Source organism: Callithrix jacchus, chromosome X (assembly GCF_049354715.1).
Source record: "Callithrix jacchus isolate 240 chromosome X, calJac240_pri, whole genome shotgun sequence".
NCBI classification, from domain to species: domain Eukaryota; kingdom Metazoa; phylum Chordata; class Mammalia; order Primates; family Cebidae; genus Callithrix; species Callithrix jacchus.
This window is the reverse complement of record NC_133524.1, coordinates 35,636,026-35,659,118: the sequence shown is the minus strand read 5'-3', so window position 1 is coordinate 35,659,118 and position 23,093 is coordinate 35,636,026. Positions and strand designations below refer to the sequence as shown.

Here is a 23,093-nt window from a genome sequence, read left to right as displayed (position 1 = left end):
AGCTCAAGTAAGGAGTTTCAGAAGGAGTTCTTAAGAGAGACACATGCAGTTAATTTCTTCGTTTCTGTTGACTGTACAAATTGAAGTACTGATATTAGAATACATTTTGTAAGGAAAAGAAATGACATTCAGATTGCAGTTTGAAGTTGTGAAAACTAGGGAACTATGCAGTAGATTTGATTATTGAAAAATCTTATAATAGGATTATGCATTTTGCTCTGTTGACATTAGGTTTAATAACAGGATTTTCCTTGGCCAAAGAAAGTGTGCCATTTTGTAACGCAAATTTTAAGAGTGAATGTGTGGTTTACCATATCTTTTTTTTTCTTCCTGCCTCAATGTATAACAGAGGACAAACGGCTGGGTATGTGGAATGACTGAGCCCCTGAGATATTTAGAATGTTTGTCAGTGCAGCATTGCCTAACCCATCCTGACTGATGCAAGTTATTGAGCATTAATATTAGTATAAACTGAATTTGGGGAAATTGAGGAAGAAGGAAAAGAAGCAACTGTTTTCTAAATAGGCATATCAAGGTATTTTTGGGCAGGTGAAAGAGTCAGGCTGTAGAAAATGGAGAAAGAAGAAAATAAAACTTTGGCAATAACTCCACTGTTGGAATCCATGTCTTGACACTATGGTGAACGATCACAGCTCTCAAGATTATACTGGAACAGTCACTGCTATGCATTTCCTCTGAGCTCAAAGAGTTTTAGCTACTTTCTTAGGGCTTCACAACTGGTAAGGGACAGACTCAAAACACATTGCTTTCAATTCTATTACACTGTCATCTAAACACAGAACGTGAGCACCTGACTAAATGTGGCAGCTGCTCAGAGCTCTCTTGGAGAGAGAACCTACTCTGGGGAGTGCAGTTAACTAGCAGCCTCCAGCTGCAGTGCCATTAGGATTTGGGATTCAGTATAGGCATTTGAGCCAAGGATACACTCTACCCAGGAAGTCCCCAGCCAATGACTGAACATGGAAGGGGGATTTGGGTCTGGCCATTTCTGCCCAATGCAGTGTCTCCTGTGGGCAATCTGTATGCTATGCTCTCCATTGCCAAGACTTTCTCAGAGCTGCACTGTTCTCTGAGGCTCTTCTTATCCCCTCCTCCTAACTTTTCTCTTCTCCGTTCACAGGAGGTGTCAGAACATCACTGTTGGAAGATTTTCTTGGCCCACTCTTGCCCTCTTCCCTCTTATCTTATGTAGATGTCACCTGTTAAAAAAAGATATTCTGACATTTGTAAAAAGGTAAGAAAGACTTTATTTTGGGGACTATTACAACAGATGTCAACACTGTTGTAATAGGGAAGACAGATCAGGCTCAACTCCTACAGAAGACAACTGGGGATCTATAGTCTGTGTGCAGAATGAGGGGCATCAGAGGATGAAAAGTTACGAAAAGCAAACATCAAGGGTAGAAGCATTTTTGCTAAACTAACTTAATAGGATTCTTGCTGAAGTCAGGGCAGGATGATTGGATATGACAGCATAATTACTACACTGCCTTAGTAGGATTCTTGCTAAAACTGGGCTAGGCAGGCCAAAGACAGGGCCTAGTTGAAAAGAGGGCTCAGAGAAGGCTGTCTAAAGTTTGGCCAAGGAGGCAGTCTTTGTCACACCCCAATAAATCTCTTATATTCCTTGTTCCATCTTGGCATCTACTTTCTAAGCCCTTGAACTGACACACTTAGGTGAACTGGAAAGTTTGATCAATACCATTGTCAGTGGCAAAATGTGTACACCTTCATGCCAATATTATTATGGCTTGAAGAAATAATGTTTCTTCTGCTTAAAAAATAAAAATGGTTAGGGTTTTGAGTTCTAGTAAAGTGCTGCCATCTGTGGGCTATTTCCCTTTTGTTAAGTACTGAAGGTAGGGATTCACAGATTGTCTTAGTTAATGCTAAAACTAAAGCTGAAGTAAAATGACTTGTGTAAGATAATCCTTCCAGTAAATAGCAGGGCAAAATTCAGGGCCAGATCTGTCATATTCTAAACTGTCACTATTTACTCATGGTCAGAATCCTAGCTAGTAAACTATTATGCAGGTTTGCCGTGTGTTGTGAAAGAGATGTAATATTTGCAGTTTGATTTGTTGTAGGAAAAAGTTGAGGGGCATAAGAGACTTTGTGTTAAATTGTGAATATAACATTTTATACACACTTTTCCCATGTCAAGCCCCTGGTTATGCCAAGCCCCTAGGGTGTAAAACCTGTTAGGCTCAAACAGATGGTTTCAATTTGTGTGTACATCTCTTTGGAGTTCTATGGCTAACAGAAATCTGAGAACTGGACAATACAATAGAAAACAGAAAAAAATAAACAGTTCTAAAGTCAACTTATATTCAGAATATTAATTTTACCTCTTCTGAAAAAAATAAGAATGTAAGAAAGTTTGGTCATGGACCCAGATTGTGACTCTCAGCTCTCTAGACTACTTCAGGAACTGCTTGCACCAAATTCCATTCCTACTTATGTACCTTCTGTTTCGTAGTACCTGTTCTAACCAGCAGTGACCACTGGAGAAAGCTGGTAATGTATTGTGTATTGGAAATTAAATAATGAAGCAGCAAGTTAAGAGATAGTGTCAATAGTCTAAATGGTATTGTTTAGGTTTTGTTTTTCCCTGAACCGTGACTCTGAACCCATTGATTCTTCATGTGACTTATCCCAGGTATACTGCCTTAGCCTGAGTCATGAATGGATTACTGATTCTTTATCTCATAAAATGAATATTGCAAGCTGTAGCAGATATTGTCATTACTGTGCCCAGATCTCTGATTCCTTTTTACTTTGCACTAGTGTACCTAAGCTCCTTTTTGATGTTCTTTTGCTTCTAACAAGAACTTTGCATCTTTTTGACAACACTGCCCTTGGGCTACTGATGACTCTTTCGTGCATGTACACACACACACTACACATACACATAGCTAGAAATACCTAGGGATTTACATCCTCTGTTTGATAGGCAGGGCATAAAAACCCAGCTTTCTTTTCTTGGGACAAGATAACTGAGACTTAGCTTTCACTCCAGGATTCCCCTATAGAATAAGACTTAAGTCTCACCATCTGTAGGAATTTCCCTGAGATTACATCTTTGTTAGACTTCCACCTCTTGCCTATCCTGTTGCCCACTTGACTCCCTTACCAGTTTCCCTTAGGTCAGGAGCACTTTTATCTGACAAAGGTCTAATACCCAGAATCTACAAAGAACTAAACAAATTTACAAGAAAAAATGAACAGCCCCATCAAAAAGTGGGCAAAGGATATGAACAGACACTTTTCAAAAGAAGACATTTATGCAGCCAACAAACATATGAAAAAATACTCATCATCACTGGCCATTAGAGAAATGCAAATCAAAACCACATTGAGATATCATCTCACGCCAGTTAGAATGGCAATCATTAAAAAATCTGGAGACAACAGATGCTGAAGAGGATGTGGAGAAATGGAAACGCTTTTACACTGTTGGTGGGAATGTACATTAGTTCAACCATTGTGGAAGACAGTGTGGTGTGACAATTCCTCAAGGACCTAGAAATAGAAATTCCATTTGACCCAGCAATCCCATTACTGGGTATATACCCAAAGGATTTGAAATCATTCTATTATAAAGACACATGCACATGCATACGTATGTTTATTGCAGCACTGTTTACAATAGCAAAGACTTGGAACTAACCCAAGTGCCCATCAAGGATAGACTGGATAAAGAAAATGTGGCACATATATACCACGGAATAGTATGCAGCCATAAAAAAGAATGTGTTCATGTCCTTTGCAGGGACATGGATGAAGCTGGAAATCATCGTTCTCAGCAAACTGACACAAGAACAGAAAACCAAACACCACATGTTCTCACTTATGAATGGGCATTGAACAATGAGAACACATGGACACAGGGAGGGGGTACATCATACACTGAGGTCTATTGGGGGGTGAGGGACTAGGGGAGGGCTAGAAAGGGGTGGGGAGATTGGGGAGGGATAACATTAGGAGAAATACCTAATGCAGGTGACGGGGGGATGGATGCAGCAAATCACCATGGCATGTATATACCTATATAACAATCCTGAATGATATGCATATGTACCCCAGAGCTTAAAGTATAATTTTTAAAAAATCACCTGCAAAATAAATAAATAAATAATCACTTGCACAGGAGTCCTCATCTAAGAAACATTATCTGTTTCTAACCCAAGAAAAGTACCTACTAAACCTAAGGTACTACGCGAAGCAGTATATATGACTATTGCCCTCAAAGAGATAATTGAGTAATCACAATAGTGTGTGCAATAACACAGCTGATATAAATTATGAAATGATGTTACTGAGAAGGAAGTGATTATCATTAGCAATTTTATTTACACAGATTAACGTTTAAGCAACTTCTTTAAGGGTGAATGGATGGGTAGATGTTGCCAGGATGAAAAGAAATGAAGGGGATTTGGGGCAAAAGAAACAGACTCTGCTTTGATAATAGTTTCCCTGGAAAGGATTTTTGTAGACTTCACTTTATTCTGGAGCTAGTGTTTAACAGAGACGTGTGGAAGAAGAGCTCCACTATGAACTCTGAGAAGGGAGGGACTCTTTCTCAATTATACTGGTTATATCACTAGTATGTAATACAGGGCTTAACACGGATGGTCTTTAAAATATTTTCGGACAAGTGAACCCAGAAACAAACACATTCTGGCTTTTCTGTTTTCTGTTATGTTCCCCAAATTTAGCAAGTTTAAGTTATATAGAAAATCTGCATATAATAAGAAAACAGTCAATAGACTAAGATTTTTTAAAAATGTGCTAATTCATTTTAAAAAAAGGTAACATTTAATCAACTCGCTTAATATCTTTAACTTCCTACTGCGTTGCAGGCACTCTGCTGTTTTCTGATTATGAATGCTAGTCATTAGGAACTTAAGATTTATGATTTGGGCATTAGTACACATTCAGCAGCCAATTGTGTGACTTGAAGCAAGTAATCTATCTCTGTGAAAATAAAAACAGTGCCTATCTTATAGGGTTCTGTGAAAAGTATATGAAGAAATGCATGGAAAATTGAAATCATAGTGTGTGGCATAATGTAAGTGCTCAATAAGTGTTAGTTGTTATTCATGTTAGTGTTAGGATTGTGACTATTATCTTCCGTTATTCTCTCCTGCACCAGATTTATATAGGTTCTGTGACTTTCTTTGCTGTGGAGTCAGACTTTTATTGTGTTCCATTCTTTTGAAAGATTAAGAAAGATAAGTGAGTATAGCATACTAGTTACAAAAAACCTGACATCCCCCTCAGCTACTGAATGCTTAGTTTCTTCATTTGTCTCCAAAGAAAATGATTAACTCTACATCTTGGCAAGACAAATACATATGTAATCAGTTGGCTTCCATTTAGTGAATGACTGTGTAGATTTTCAGTGTAACCAAAGGAACTGTTGCCTGCAGTTTCTCTCCTAGCAAACAAGGAAAAATAAAACGCCTTTCAGATAGGAAAAAGCAATGTTAAAGGTATACAGTCAAACGCTTAATAAATACTCAGATGTTACATCAGCCATTGTAAATACTTAAGAAAGATTAGGTGTTTTCAAATTTAAAGTTAGAACATATGAATTTTGCACATTTGATTCTGTTCTGTAATTCTAAAAAAACTTTGCTCAGCTTATTTTGTTTGAAATGAGATATTAGTTTTGATTTTCCCATTGGCGATTTTTAAAGAATTATAATGTTCCACTTAATATGTTTCAAATATTTTTATATTAAAATCCCGAATTTGATAATAAATGGGAAGTAGAGACTCATGATAATTATTTATCTGTCTTTAGTATTTAATACATGAATAATATTTATTTTATTTTATTTGGGATATCTGATATTTCAGTCACTTGCCAATAACTTCAGTATGATTTTCTGTACATCATAATTGGAAGAGGACACTGGAAATTTTCAAAATATAATCTGACTATCAAATTCAGTGAGGCCTGTCATTTCTCATTGCTTGGTTTAGTGAAACCTGCTTAAAGACTTGACTATGAAATATCATATGCTTCTTGACACCTACACTTCTGACATAATAAATGCATCAAAAATGACTATTAAACGTGAGGCTTTAATTTTGTCTCAACTCCTTTGTACTTATTTACAGTTGACATATTATAATTAAAAATCAGGTTTGATATTTTACACTAATTTTATTCATTTAACTTATTTCAAAACTAAAATGATATACAATGCATATAACCTTTATTTAGCATCTCACTGTGATCTAGGAAATCGTACTTGTACTTTATTATAAGCTTGGAAAATGGCTCGTATCTGTTTCCAATACTGTTCACACACCGCTTTGAAAATTTTCTTTAAAAATCTTCAAATCAATATATATTTTTTTCATTTGGTTCCAGCCAAAATAGTCTTTACCTGCTTTTGTGAAAATTACTTTCTTTGGCAAGTAGAATGGCTAAATCTGGATCATGAATATCAGAAGTTCATGAATTTCCAATTTATGTTGAAAGGCTCTAAAATATTCTTTGTGCATTGGGAAAACTTATTTATTCAAAATAATATATATAACAAAATTAAAATATCACAAAAATTACTCTAGGAATATCTGGGACAGTGTTACATGAAAATGTAATGCTATGTTTAGGTAGTTCATTCAATTTTGTCTTCAAGAGCTATCAATTTTTATCACTCATCTGAATAACTTACGTTATCAAGCTAACTGATCAAGAGCTACTTAATTGGATTCAAAATTTTTCTAAGCATTGTACAAAGTGCAAAATAAACAGAAGACATTGATTTTACTTTTAAGAAACAGTTCTTATTTGGGAATATATATTGAATAAAAATAATTTTATCAGAGAACAGTTAAATATAAATCTTTGTGGCACCACTCTAAGTTTATGTTTATAAAAGAGGAAAATCATTAAAGGCTGACATTTATTGAAAACTTTCCAGGGGGAATTGTCGCTCACACTTGGATTTGAAGAATGTCTAGGATTTAAGCACAAAGGAACAGACTATCACTGAACTGCTTGGATTTGCATGTAAAAGAAAATACCATTTTTCATTTTTAGAGAAAATATGATATTAATTTTTAATGAATAAGACAAATATTAATAAAAATATGTAAATAAAATTTGTTGTAGGTATAGCCTTTAAATAAATGTTATTAAAAATACAGATAGACGCAGCCGAGCGTGGTGGCTCACGCCTGTAATCCCAGCTCTTTGGAAGGCCGAGGCAGGTGGATCACGAGGTCAGGAATTCAAGACTAGCTTGGCCAAGATGATGAAACCCCGTTTCTACTGAAAATACAAAAATTACCTTGGTGTGGTGGCAGGCGCCTGTAATCTCAGCTACCCAGCTACTCAGGAGTCTGAGGCAGAGAATGCTTAAACCTGGAAGGCGGAGGTTGCAGTGAGCCGAGATCACACCACTTCACTCCAGCCTGGGTGGCAGAGCCAAACTCTGTCCTCTGTCTCAAAAAAAAAAAAAAAAAGAAAAAGAAAAAAGAAAAAATACAGATAGACAATTTATAAATTGTGTCTTTTTTTATATCTTCAGACTATATTTTAGGAGGCAAATATTCAGTTGTGGAGTCAGACAGATCTTGATGCAAATTCTGTTTCTGCAATTTAACAAATACTTGATTTGAGGCAAATTATAAGTATCAGTTTCCTTATCTATAAAATGGGGATAATAAATGGACATAATTTCATTGGTTTCTGAGTAAATTCTTAGAAAAACTTAGGCATGTACCCTGTCCATAGAATCATAATAAATATTCAACATGTTAATTATTATTAACTATCATGTCTTATTTTTATGTATTCTGCTCTATTTCACAAAGGATTTTGAATGGCAAAAAATATCTATAAAATAAAATAATAATATATACGTTGAATGATTCCTTTAAGTCAAAGAATTTTTTTTAATCCCTCAAAGTTGGCCCTTACAATCTCATGAGCCCACCTCTTCTGCAATAGTCTCTGGGCCTAGAGGAATTGAATAGTTTTTTTTTCAGACTTAATTTATGTTTAACACTTATACTCTGTCTTTATAAAAATCTCCTAAAAATAAATGCAGCAAAGGTGGCAAACATCTCTAATATAAAATTTCAGTGTGCCTGAAAGATTTAAATAATTTACTTAAACACTACCAATATTTTTATATCAATGAAAGTAGATCAAAACTAAAAAAAATACTATATGCTTAAAATACATCGAAATCATTACCCATGGATTGAAAGCAGGTATATTTTAAAAGACAAACTAAACTAAGATAGCTTTAAAGTTTCTGCAATACAATTGGAGCACATACGAGTACAAAGCATTTTGCAGAGTCCTTTATTTTAAATTTCAACTTTTATTTTAGACATAGTGGTACATGCACAGATTCATTACATGAAAATATTGCATAATGCTGAGGTTTGGAGTGTAAATTCCATCACCCTGATATTAGGCATAGTTTTTTAATTCCCCCCCACACACCTTCCATCCTCTAGTAGTCCATAGTATCTATTGTTCCCATATTTATGTCCATGTGTGCTCAGTGCTTAACTACAATTTATAAGTGAAAACATGGTATTTGGCTTTCTATTCCTGTGTTAATTTGTTTAGAAATATGGCCTCCAACTCAATACATGTTGCTGCAAAGATCTCTACAAGGAGAAATAAAAAAAACACTGCTGAAAGAAATTAGAAATGGCACAAGACATGGAGAAAGATTTTATGCTCATGAATAGGAAAAATCGGTATTGTTAAAATGTCCAGACTCCCCAAAGCCATTTACAGATTCAATGCTATTTCTATCAAATGACCAATGTGATTTTTCACAGAAGTAGAAAAGAAAAAAAAGATTCTAAAGTTCAAATGGAAGCAGAAAAGAGCCTGAATAGCCAAAGCAATCCTAAGCAAAAAGAACAAAGCTGGAAGCATCACACTGCTTGAATTCAAACTATACTATAAAGCCACAGTAACCAAAACAGCTTGGTACTGGTGTACAAAAACACATAGACCAATGGAACAGAATAGGAAACTCAGAAATAAAGCCATACAACTACAACCATCTGATCTGATAAGGCTGACAAAACAAGCAATGGGTAAAGGACTCCCTATTCAATAAATGGTGCTGGGATAACTGGCTAGCCATGTGCAGAAGACTGAAGCTGGACCCCTACCTTTCACCATATAAAAAAATTAACTCAGAATGAATAGAGTATTTAAATGTGTGACTTTAAACTATAAAATTCCTGGAAGACAACCTAGGAAATACTCTTCTCAACATTGGCCACCATCCATATAAAAATGATCTGACTTGCTCCTCCTTGCCTTCCACCAGCATTGTGAGGTCTCCCCAGCCATATGCAACTGTAAATTCAATTAAAGTGGCAATAATGGGCATTCTTGTCTTGTTCTGATCTTAGAGAAATGCTTTTGGCTTTTATCCATTACATGTGATGTTATCTACAGTCTTGTCATACATGGCCATTTTATGTTTGGGTACATTCTTTCTATATTTAATTCATTGAGTTGTTTTAAATTATGAAAGGAGGCAAATGCACACATCCCCTGAATCGAAACTAAAAATAAAAATGAAAAATAAGTGCCACCATTTGTAAGATGCTGAATCATGATAAGAACAGTCATTAATAGTTATTTTTCTTGACCATAGCTCCTTCATGTGCTGTTTTCAAAGCTGGGTTGTTGAATGAAATGAAATTTTTGGTATGCAACCTTGCAGGAGAAGTGGATCTAATATTTCAGATTCACCTGTGAATAAAAGATTTTAAGGGTTTTCTTCAAGGATCATTTATTCATTTGCAGAAATCTATTTCTTAAGAGCTTGTAAGTTTTTTCACTTATTGCCTGACAATATTTTGTAGAGTCATCCTCTTAAAGAAATGCACATCTGCATAGCAGTTGATGCTTATTGCCCACATAATATGGATAAGAAAATGTTGTTGTGTAAAATATTGCTCCTTCTTCCACCTGGAATGTTCTTCCCCAATCTAAGTATGTTCTCTCTCCTCATCACTTGGGTCTCTACCCCAATGTTACCTTCTGAGAGAGGCTTTTGCTGAATTCTTTATCAAAAATAGTTAACTCTCTCCATGTTCCCTCAGCCAGTCCTTCTCTCTCTTCACCATGATTAGTTTTCTTTATACCATCTGTCACTTGCTAAAAGGATGTTATATATTTATTTTTCTAATTAATTATTATAAGTCTCTTTTATTAGAATGATAGCTCCATGAGGATGAAGCTTTTGTCTTATTTTATGCTATGTCTCCAGCACTTAGAATCCTTAGAAATTGCCCAGGATTATCTGAATGTCTCTCTTAGAACAATACCTGGTACATAGTAGCAATTCAGTAAAAACATACTTATTGAAAGCATGCTTATATTGTACTTTTGTTTACTATAGCATTCATCATAATTGTAATTAAAATGAGTCATGTCATTAGTTGTATATGCCTTTATCCACTCTCCCACTGGAATATAAAATTGTGCCTTTATTTTTCATTGCATTGGGGTTAAGTGGAATAAACACCAGAAAAGTTTTATTGCTTACCCTCATGAAATCTAGTGAGGCAGTTTTCTATGGAAGATCAGCATGATGAAAATAAATAACAATTTAAGAATTTAAATGAAAGATCAAGACAACATAAACCTTAGGAATCATATTTGTTAATGCTAAGCTATTTCTAGTAATATGAGATTAGACGGCAAATAAATATCTGGCATATGTTTTTCCAAGTATTACAAGAATGAGATAGAATGGAAAAGTAAAAAAAAAGATCACTCACCAAAGAGTCAGAGTTCAAGTATTTTAAAGATAATGACTCTTATAAAAAAAATAGTAGAAGTATTAGAAGAACATTAGCATAGATGCAGCTGTAGATCACCACTGCAGGCAAGTAGTGAGAAAAAAGCCTGGAAGTTAGAGTTTCAGATAATTAGAAATTTAGTTTTACAACTTTGGACTTTAACTTTTGTCAATGACTGCTGGGAAAGCAAGAAAGACTTTTAATCATCTTAGTACAAAAATAAAATTGATAGGCCGGGCGCGGTGGCTCACACCTATAATCCCAGCACTTTGGGAGGCCGAGGCAGGTGGATCATGAGGTCAAGAGACTGAGACCATCGTGGTCAACGTGGTGAAACCCCATCTCTACTAAAAATACAAAAATTAGCTGGGCATGGTGGCACGTGCCTGTAGTCCCAGCTACTCAGGAGGCTGAGGCAGGAGAAATGCCTGAACCCAGGAGGCGGAGATTGCAGTGAGCCGAGATCGCGCCACTGCACTCCAGCCTGGGCAACAAGAGTGAAACTCCATCTAATAAATAAATAAATAAATAAATTGACATTTTAGTGATAATTATGGAGGCATAGTAATGTAAATATAGTAACAAACTAGAGGAAGGAAAATCAGATAGTAGACCAGTAGTGACAAAGTAGCAAACACTTCCAATGGAAACTTAAAGTAAGTAATAGGGTAAAACACACATTTTTCCAATCAATATTGAGTTCCTACAATATATTCTGACACTTATTTCTCAGAGGCAATAGATAGTCTGCTGTATTCAGAGCAGGAATCTGTCATTTACTTCTTCTAAGCAGATAATATGTCTAGATATATTCTAGCTATTATATTCTATAAATTGCCTAGGAGTATCTGAATGTCTCTCATAGGAGACTATTAGGGCAGTCACATTATTTATTGGAAATAAAGATTTTGTTTATGTGCTTATGGTCACAACACTTATTTTAAAAAAAACATGGTGAGTATCGACCTCTGCATCAGGTTTAAAAATTTTTGTTCCTAACTTTAGAAGGGTGAATTCCCCATCTGATTCATGTGCAAAATTCCAAATAATTTGGGATTATACATGAGGAATTAAGAAAAAATTATTTCCATATAAAAAATAAGCCTATATACATTTAAGACAACTTATCCTCTTTTAAAGAAAAAAAAACTCCATTATAGATAATATAACTTAGAAACATCTTGGGTTATTTTCAAAAGAAAAGAAACACATAAGCTCTCTCAGAGGAAAAATAAAGAGCTGTAATAGCAGGTCAAAGGAAAAGTCTTGTTGAGATCCATTAAGTTCTTAAAAAGATTTATTTTAGCTATAATTGATGGCACAAAATGATGTATTTCATTGAAGAAGAAAAAATAAAAGCCCAAGTGCTCTTCTAATTTCTATTAAAATTGGACCCATGAATCTGAAGATATTACTTAAGTTGTAATTTTCACAGAAAATCTTGAGGTTATTTATGTTACATGACCAACCACAGACTAATTCATCCTGATTAGGGTATAACACTAAATGCCAATGGAAGAAAAAGATGTGCTGGGAGAAGGTCTTGATGTGTGTGTGATGGAGTATATGTTGTTTGCTGAGAGGCGATGGCAAGGAACACTGAGCCTTCCCAAGGCAGAAAAGTGCTAGAATAGTAAGCAATGTGTACCAGTCATGTACTAGTTAAACTAGTTACCAAACACAGGATACATGACATTGTCCCCATTGCTAATTTGCAAAGAGTGCTTTCTAGCTTATTTCTATTTTAGTAGTGAACAGGCACTATCTGCCTGTTTAGTCTATCTTTATTCTATGAAGAAACACTGAGCACCTGCTTATTAAAAATAATCACTTGGTCACAAAGAATAAATAAGTGGGTCAGAGTCTGCTCTGGGCTTTCAGCTGGGAAATGCTGTCAGCCCCTTGACATCCCACTCTGATCCCACCTTTGCATTCTATGTTTGTGTCTGTTTCTTAATTCCTTCAGCGCTGCCTGGGTTGGGGTCTCCAAGACCCAGCTGGTCTCGGCAAAGATCAGTCACAGCTGGAGGTGGAGTTTGTAATTCCACAGGAAGGACATTGAAATTTAGCCTGAAGTAATGTATTACAATGCCTTTTCTTATTACATAGTTACACTTTTATGGCATAAATTGTACTCAGAGGTAAAACATCCCGGTGATTGCAGTTATTCTGAGTGGCTTTATAAAAATAGTCTTTTGGAAGGAGAAGGAAAGTTTTCGCATTGATAATAATTGTTATTGTATTAAAAGCAGTGGCTTTTTACTAACTTGAAACTGCAACTGATCCCACTTGCTTTCAACGATCATTAAAATTATAATGCAATAATTGTAAATAATGAATTATTTTATTTTTTTTTAATTATAATTAATATTATTGAGGACTGAGCTCTGATTTTTTTTATCTTACCAAAATTTCTACCTAAGGGGTCTAGGGAGTCATGCCCTACAAACCATAAATTCCCATCAGATGGGTTTTATTTGACCCTATATATCATGACTTACTTTTCAGTCTGACTGTGGCATAACATTATGAGACAAGGAAAAAATATTTAATGCCAAAATATATTTCATTGCCATACCTTGAAATGGCCCTGCAAAATCTCTTGTGGGAAAAAAATCCACATCTTATAGATAATCCCCTTTCCCCTTTGTTTTCCTTCCTTTCTTTCCAGATCCAGGGAACAATCAGCTAAGAGACAGGCACCCTTTTAAGTCCTATAAGAAACATTGTACAACCTGCTCTCTCTCTGAAGCCTGCTATCTGAGAGATTCCTCTACACAATAAAACTTGGTCTGACAATTTTTCTATCTTAACCCGAACATTCCTTTCCATTGATCCCAGGTCTTCAGATAACTCAACCAATTGTCAACCAGAAAATGTTACATTTACCTATAGACTGAAAGCTCCTGCTTTGAGTTGTCCTGTCTTTCTAAACCAAACCAATGTATTTCTTAAATGTATTTGATTGATGCCCCATGTCTCCCTAAGATATATAAAACCAAGCTGTGCCCAACCACCTTGGGCACATGTTCTCAACACCTCCTGAGGGCTGTGTCATGGATCATGGTCTCTCATATTTGGCTCAGAATAAATCTAATATTTTAGAGTTGGACTCTTTTCATCGACACTATCACGGTTACCTTATACATTATTTTAGAGACTTTGGAGAAAGATCTCCTGCTTTATGAATTTATTATAAATTAATAAAACAGTCCAAAAGATCATAAAATAGCAAAATTAATTTAAGGAAGGGGAAAATGTCAGAAGAAATCTAATTTACTTCTAGTTTTCATCTGCTTCTTCCTATTCTATTCCACTATATTTCCCAGTGGGAAACCAGCCCCTCACTGATCTAAACCTTGTCGAAAACTAGTTAAATGGCTTAGTTTAAAACAAATTTATCATTTTAATTCTGAGGAGAAAATGAATGATCAAGAAACAGTTTTGATATCAGTTTTTCTTGATGTCAGATTAGTATTTCTTTGAGGATTGTGTTTTTAATGCTGACAAACACACACAAATCTTCACATCTATCCCAAGGATCATAATATTTTTTATAGCTCTACAAATTCTCCAGGCCGGCCTATTTCAATTATACCCTTCAATTTTTGAGCCATTTATTCTGCCTGTGTGGACAGGTGATTCTACAGAAGCCAAGACATTTCTTATTATTCAACAACCCTTTACTTTCCTACTTAGATTACAAATAATAAGCGAGGTTTCATGAATGGGTAACACAGTATGTAATACCAGAGAAAATTGCAGGGAGCCTTATACAGCTATTCATAAACCTCATGATTCAAGGTATTGCTCTCAAAAGGGGAAAGACATTTTTGTGGAATGTTGAGTGTGTTTCCTGTTTGCTCCCAGGATGGCTATAATGCTTTGTTTCCTGCAATAGAATTAGGATGTGGTTTTAGAATGTGCTTACAAAATATATAAGAAATAAGATTAAGTAAGTTTGGTTAATTAATATTATGTATTATTTATGTAACTAAATCTATACCCAACATCCCTTTTCCTCTCCCTACTCACCAGCTATAAAAAGCAGATATTTCTGTACAATTGTTAAACAGGTTATGGTTCATTATGGTAGAGTATGTTTTTTGCTATCCTTTTTATACTGTGATTTATGAAACTAAATAGATGTCCATTTTTTGTTTATTGACCATCAGAAACCTCAGAGATAAATCTCTGTTCCTCTTTTGATGGATATGCTGGAGTCAAATAATCATTAAAAATTACTTTTAAATTGAGATATTGCATCCATACAGTAAAGCACACAAATCTTAAGTGTACAGATTAATGAACTTTTGTTATACTATGTGATTTTTAAGTTCATAAATTTACTACCTAAATCAAAATAGAGAATATTCCCAGCACCCTAGAAAGCTGCCTCCATGTCCTTTTCCTATCAGAATGCCACAAAAGGTTACCACTATTCTGACCACTACATAATTTGAAATGTTATGACACTTCATACTACATTAATTATTCTTATTTTTATTTTGACTTATTTTTCATTACCTACCTTTAAATTGCATTTTTTGATTTGTTTTAAAGTATAAGACATCTTGAATTCTTAACTCGGGACAAGGTAAGTCATAAAATATTCTTATGCCAACCATGGTGGCTCACTCCTGTAATTCCAGCACTTTGGGAGGATGGGTTGGTTGGATCACCTAAGGTCAGGAGTTCGAGATCAGCCTGGCCAACATGGTGAAGCCCAATCTCTACTAAAAATACCAAAAAAAAAAAAAAAAATTGGCCAGGTCTGGTGGTGTGTGGCTGTAATCCTAGCTACTCAGGAGGCTGAAGCAGGATAATTGCTTGAACCTGGGAGATGGAGGTTTCAGTGAGCCAAGATCATACCACTGCACTCCAGCCTGGGCGACAGTTAGACACTGTCTAAATAAAATAAAATAAAGTGAAAAATGTTCTTAGGAGTTAATTCACAAAACTGGTAAGTGTGTAAAGTTGGAATGGGAATGTAGGCACTGTGGAGAACAATTACCATATACTTCTGAGACATCAAAATGCTTAAGCAGATAAAAAGGGGTCCCTGGAGAATCTCCAACCCACACGACAATTGTTTACATAAAATGGTATTGTGTGGATGAGGAAACCTGTCCAGGGCTTGTCTGGGCATGCTCACCGCAGACTGGAGCCTGACATGTGCACTGGAGAAGTGGGTAAAGCCACGGGGAGTTTGCGCCTTATGCAGGTGCGGAGCTTGTTCTCTTCAGCTTGTGTCATGACCTGGGAATCAACCTGTGAGTGATGGCCTGTTAGCAGGACTCCATCTCACTTTGCTGATTTTTTTTTCTTTTTGCTCTTTTCCCAATAGAGTCCTGCTCTACACATCCTTTCAATGTGTCTGTGTGCCTACATTTTTCTGGTCATGTGACAAAAACCTGAGTTTTAGCTCAACTAAGGAGCAAATTTCTGCAACATTTTTGATGCCCAATGTGGGAGTTGAGGGAAGTTGAGTAAGATAGAACCACATTTTTTTTTCCTTTTGATTTTAAACCTTTTTGTCTTTGGACTTCTGAGGGTAGAGGAAATTATGCCTCCCTCCCCATTCCCACATTGCTCCCCAGGGTCGGGAATGTCAGCCTTTTCCTTCTTTTTTGGAGGTGGCCAGGTAAACTGGTGGCTCCTCAAAGCCCATCTTAAGTTTCTCTCCCAGTTGGAGAAACACATTTGCATAAGAATAAGAGATTTTTTCCCCAGGCATCTTTCCAACCCTGCACATTAAACTTTTTGCCCTTTTCTCTACCCTGTTAATAGTTAACTTTTAAGTGGAGATTTTTTTTTCCTTTTATATGTTTTCCTAGGCCAGGAATGATAAGGATCGCTGTTTATATTCCCTGTAAAGTTTTAATTATGAAAAAGGATTTGTGACTTTGGTCTTAAGTTGTAGCCAATCTGGTATAATCAGTAGCAAACTTTGCTGCAGGCTTCCATTTTGTTTTGTGTCCTTGGGAGCATAACCTGTAACCACATGGCAATGTTTTGTTTAGCCTCTGTAATTTTACAATGGTGGCCAGGTTCAATCTTGGCTTTGGGAATGAGTCCTTTCTGGTTTGGTATCTAGGTGACCTTTGCTATTTTTTGATTCTCTTCTGGTCCACGAACTGCCTTGGATTTTTCTTTCTCTAAGCCTTTACTAAAGTTTGAAAACCAGAAATACTGGTTGCTTGGTGTGGCTTCAGTTGGGGAATGGGGGAGTCAAAAGGATTTTCTTAACGAGTGCACAGCTTAATTAAAAGTGGATATTCAAGTTTTAGGTATATTTAGAAGGTCTTTATGCTTTTCTTTATTTGAATTTTGTTTTGCTGGAAAAAGGTTTTTTTCTGTCAACTGAATTATTTTTCTCCATTTTGTCTTGCCACTCAATGCTCACATGAGAGGCTCTACGATAACTTCTGTGGGCATGGGACTCCTTGGGAAAGACAGAGAAGGTGCCACTGACCCTGTTTTGGGAAGAAATCTGTATTTGAAAGAGAACCCCAGGAATTAAAAGTGGATAGATTCCTCTAAAAATCTGTTTATTTCCCCACTTATGGCATGTTTTCCTAGCCCTGTCTCTTAAAGGGCTCCACTCAGAGACCAATAATCCAATTAGGAGATTGGCGAATGAAAAATCTTGGGGCTGCTGGGTTTTCTTCTGCCTGTCTGTGTAGTTATATATGTGTTGTGTGTGTGATGTCTATAAAAAAAGAAGCACTAATTAATTGACTTAAAGAAGAATAAGCTCTTGGAACAAATATTTTTCTAAAGGGAAGAAAAAAAGATGTATCTTTTAGTTCGCATGACTTTAATGTTTCAGAAACAAAAACAGCCTAAAAGATTATTGGTAACATGCAGATGTCATCAAAAAGTTAATTTTTGCCTAAAGTATTGTTTTGAATTAGATGAAATAAAGCTAAAAGTTTAAAAAGTTGTGGAAGGATTATAAAAATTCATCTTGCAAATGAAATTTTATATGTGAACATATTAACTAAATTCAAAAGGGTATTTTATGGTTTTTCTGTAAATTGAGCATTGAAATAAAAGCACAAGGTACTCTCAAGGCACTAAACTGCTCTTTAGCAAAATTTGTGAAGCATTAAAAAAGGTTTTGCTTTTTAAAAAAATTTCTGAGTCATCATTTTGACAAAATAAATAACTTGTGGTCATCTGGAATTCTATTTCATAACACTAAATGTTTTAAATCTCTAACATTTAATAGGGTTCTCCAAATTAAACTTCAGTTTCAAAATTATGTTTCTTGATGCCTGGCTTTTCGATGCTACAGAGGACCTCTGAAGCATCCACAAGAGAGGCAAACAGACTAGTTAATGTGTTTAGGTACATGGGATTGCCAAAATGATGTTTAATTTTCTGGTTATATTTTAGGAAATAATATTAACATAGGTTCCAAAATTATGTGGGATATCTAAAATTCTAATGTCTGAGTATATGCTATCAATCACAATTAAGGTTGTTATGTTAAGTTTTATAAAAGCTTGGAGATAACCACATTTCTTGGTCAATCTTCTTTCTGACTGTAACCACCCTGTACATTTTGTTATTCACAAACAATGTTTGTCCTGTTTTGATCCTTTTCAAAAGACGGCTTATATAAACTCTGGGACCCTGACAAGTGCTCTCAAATACAGGTTTCTGATAACTTTGGAGACTATAACACTGGAATAACGGAAAACCATACAGGACTCATGAAGATCTGAAATGTTCACGAATCTCAAGCAAAACAAGAGCTAACTAAATAGACTAATAGAAAACTGAAGTAATCTTTTTGACTTTTGCTTGAAATATTGCTAATCTTTGTTTCATTTTTCAGAGTCAAGGAAACGTATTTTGAGCTATTTACAGACTTTAATAATTGAGAAAGGTGTGTAAACAATTTGGAATATGTTTGTTTCTCTCTGACTGGGGAGAGATTGGGCATACATAGTAGGATTGGATAGGGGAGATAGGGCGTACATAGATAAGAATGGATACTCCTACTCCCTAAGCCCCCCTGTTAACACGAGTGAAAGCCACTTTGACATCATGAGTAGCACCCTGTGGTGGTCACCAATACTCATGGATACAAGAACAGAGGAAATAAAGAAGAATTCCTCACTTTCCCTCCCTCATATACCTCTAGAATTTGGAAACTATCTGAGTATTCTTAACTTATGGCAATATAGTTATTTGCATCAGAGCAATAAGAATCCTTTTGCAACAGGATACAGTTGGAGAAACTGCTTGTTTTACCAGGGCTTGGACTGGAAGGGTATGCTACTTTTAAGGAGTCAAGCTCATCTTGCAGAGCTAATAAAAGCCCTTTGGGAAAACTGGGCTCATATTCTGGGCTACACAGTCCCTGGACAGGGTTCCAAACCTTTCGAGAGTAAAGAATGTAACTTTCCAACAGCAACCACATAGTCTTGGGACCTCAAGAAGAGAGGAGTTTACCCAGCTAATAGGTATTTGAGGATACAAACCCATGGCTGGGCTCACCTTGAAAAGGTCTTATCTGGGATTCCTTGTGGAACAGAGCCCCATCAAAGCCAATCTAAAAGGTGTGTGTAAAGCCAGGTATGGTGGCTCACACCTGTAACCCAAGCACTTTGGAAGACCGAGGCAGGTGGATCACTTTAGGTCAGGAGTTTGAGACCAGCCTGGCCAACATAGTGAAAACCCATCTCTATTAAAAATATAAACAATAGCTGGGTATGGTGGCACATGCCTGTAAGCCCAGCTGCTTGGGAGACTGAGGCAGGAGAATCACTTGAATCCAGGACACAGAGGTTGCGAACATGCCACCGCACTCCAGCCTAGGCAACAGAGTGAGACTCTGTCTCAAAATAAGTTAATAAATAAAAATATAAAGGCATATGTAGAAATAAGTATTCTTGCCACACTTTATGCAAATAAGCAGATCAAGTACAAGATTAAGTCTATTTTGCAAACAACAAAGTCTTATGATTTGTTTTAAACAGAAATGAGGATTAAATTATGTTTCAAAATTGATCATACATTTGCCATTGAATTCTTGACTCATTAGTTGATTTTTAGTTTTTGCCTACATTTTAAACTAACCCTGCTTATTCCTATAAACCAACCAGTGATCACCAGCTGCAGTTCAAAAGGAACAGGAGGGACGGGTATTGTAAAAATCTGGATCAATGTACTGGTTCTGAGCAATTGTCTTGCAAATCCTGCCACGTGATGGAAGTGGGTGCCCATCACCCGGAAGTCTCCTTTTTGGGAAAGTAAGACCAATGGATTTAACCAAAGCCAAACCCCATGCACTCAAATCTTAGCAAGCATATCTGGGAGTTATCTGGGCGTAATCTTAGACAGTTATCTGGGAGTGTCACAAGACACCCTTTCTCTCCCTTGCTGGAGAAGGACTCAATTTCACAGCTTCACCTTAGCATTTGGCTTATGATAAGTAGTTCATATAACACCCCTCCCCACTGAGACACATTTTTGGTCTCAAGCTCAATTCTAAGTTTTGGGTGAAAGCCCCAAGAAGAAAACAAATCTGGGCCGGACGTGGTGGCTTACACCTGGAATTCCAGCACTTTGGGAGGCTGAGGCGGGTGGATCACAAAGTCAGGAGTTAGCGGCCAGCCTGGCCAATATGCTGAAACTCCATCATACTAAAAATACAAAAATTAGCTGGGCATGGTGGCACATGCCTGTAGTCCCACTTCCTGGAAAGGATGAGGCAGAAGAATCACTAGAACCTGGGAGGTGGAGGTTGCAGTGAGCCCAAGATTGTATCACTGCACTCCAGGCTGGGCAAGAGAGTGAGACTCCATCAAAGAAAGAAAGAGAGAAAGAGAAAGAGAGGGAGAAAGAGAGAGAAAGAAAAACAAAGAAAGAAACAAACAAACTGGATCTGAGGGACCTAGAGGAAGATGACAACAAAAGTTAAAAGGCACAGCACAGGTGGGCATTACTAATTCCTGCCAGTTGAGCCAAGCTTCCCGTTTCATGGATAAAGGTCATGCTAGTATTCATGGCATAATTGAGTTCTAAGGAATTCAAAGGCTACTGACAGCAGGGGAGATAGGGCATATGCAGTTAAGAGCAGATACTCCCACCCCCTAGGCATCCCCTGTTAACATGGTTGAAAGCTGCTTTGACAGCCATGGGTGGCACCCTATCATAGTCACCGGAACTCAGGGATATAAGGACAGAGGAAAGACGAATACCTCACTTTTCCTCCCTCATGTATCCTGGGCATTTGCTAAGAAGAGAAAGAAATTAGGGATGCCTGCTCCCCTTTCTAGATGAGTAGCCATTCATCTTCAGTCTGTACCCCTTTCAAATGCAAACGTAACCTCTGGGACTCCTCTGAAAAAGAAGCTTGCTGTTTTCCTTTTTCCTCCTCTGTCTTTTCTTCACAGCTAGGTAATTTTGTTTTTATACATTCCCCTCAGGTGCATCCTCCAAACTGGGAAGAGTTAATTCCCAAACCGTAGACTGGTTGGGCTCAGGGGAAGGGAACCCAGAAGTCTGACATGCTGGCAAAAGGGTAAAAGGTTTTTTGTTTTTTTTTTTTTCCTTTTTATACCAGTCAGGCTTTTGACCTCCCCCTCCCTGTGCAAACCAGTAAAAGACCTTGGGATTTTTTGAACTGTCCTTAACCCCCACTTGTGTGTTTTAATAGATGTTTTCTAATAACTCTTTTTGTCTCTTCTCACCTTCAGGCCATCAAACTCCAAATGGTCATGCAACCGGAGCCTCGGATGATAGCCCCTTTTGCTGGAGACCCTTAGATAGGCCTCTGAATAAGATCTGACCGCCGTTTTCCCAAAATAGAATTGGCCTTATGGTTCAAACACCTCCTACCCCCTGTCATTAGAGAGCAGTTAAGATTGGTTTTTGTCTTTATCTTTATCTTTATTCTAACAGAAGATAGATGTACATCTTTAGAGTGGGGAATGAGACAGTCAAATGCCGAGCCAGATAATAAGGGGTCCCTGAAGAATATCTGACCTGTGCCACAAGTATTTACATTAGATGTTTTCGTGCAAATGAGGGAAGCTTCCCAGGGCTTATCTGGGCATGCCCACAGTGGACTGGAGCCCAACAAGCACATTAGCGGAAGTGGGTGGAGCCACGGCGAATCCAAACCTTATGCAGGGGAGAAACCTGCTTTCTTCAGTTTATATGGTGACCTGGGAATCAATCTGTGAGGTAGAGGACCTATTAGCAGGTCTCCATCTCACTTTGCTGCGTTTCTTTCTTTCTTTTTTTCCTTTTCCAATAAAGTCCTGCTATATTCACCCTTCAATGTGTTTGTGTGCCTAAATTTTTCTGGTCATGTGACAAGAACCTGAATTTTAGCTATTCTAAGGAGCAAAGTTCTACAGCATTTCTCCATTACTGGTTTTTAAATAAATAAAGCTGAAATATTAATATAATCTTGTCTTTCAAATTTCAAAAGAATCCTTTACTCTCCCCCAATCCTCTTTAAAAGAGGTCTGCTTGAGTCATTAGGCCGTTGCTATTTCAAGTGTGATCCTTGAACCAGCAGCATCAGGAGCACCTGGGAGTTGTTAAAATGCAGAACACCTGGCTTGCTTGAGCCAGAATCTCCATTTAAATAAGATCCGCAGTTGTGCTTCCTATACATATTAAGGGTCACTCTGTGTTCCAAGGATCCCGCTTTCTCCAAGTAAAGGTACCGTCTTTTCCTCCTCTTGTCTCTTCTGGCCCTGGACCCATAATGGCTTTCTGCTGTCACTAGTCCCTTGTTAGACTGTGTAACTCTGTCAACATGTCCGTAAATAGATCCTTTTAAAATTTATTTTTTAGTCAAACGTTTAAGTATGCAATCTGTTTCCTGATAACTGATACATATTATCCATCCGAATATCTATATGTCTATCTTGATAGCTACGTTTGTACTCTCTCTATCTTTATTTCTGTAATACTTTTAGCATCTCTACCTCTTTCTGAAATTCAAAACAGCCATTTTAATTTTTTTTTTTAAAAAATACATAGTATTAGGACCTTTTCCCCAGTTACAACTAAATAATATCAAATCAGATATATAATAATTGCCCCAAAATGAAAATTCAGTTTTGAAGAAAAATTAAGGACTTCTGTGAATCTGGAGACGAAAGCAAGACAGTACTTGGTGTTTTTGTGGCTGTTTGGTAGGCAGCCTCTACATTGCCCCACAGTAATCCCTGCCTGCTGAGTTTTACACTGTTTTGTAATCTCCCTCTCTTGAAAATGGACTGAAG

General features: G+C 36.7%; 1 long non-coding RNA gene across 1 annotated transcript; it reads left to right on the top strand.

Moving 5' to 3' along the window:
* Positions 1 to 1,265: 1,265 nt before the first annotated feature.
* LOC144580978 (uncharacterized) lies at positions 1,266 to 22,135 on the top strand. The gene is made up of 2 exons (XR_013531394.1): positions 1,266 to 18,730; positions 21,549 to 22,135. It is a non-coding gene; the product is annotated as an uncharacterized LOC144580978 (long non-coding RNA).
* The last annotated feature ends 958 nt before the right edge of the window (positions 22,136 to 23,093 follow it).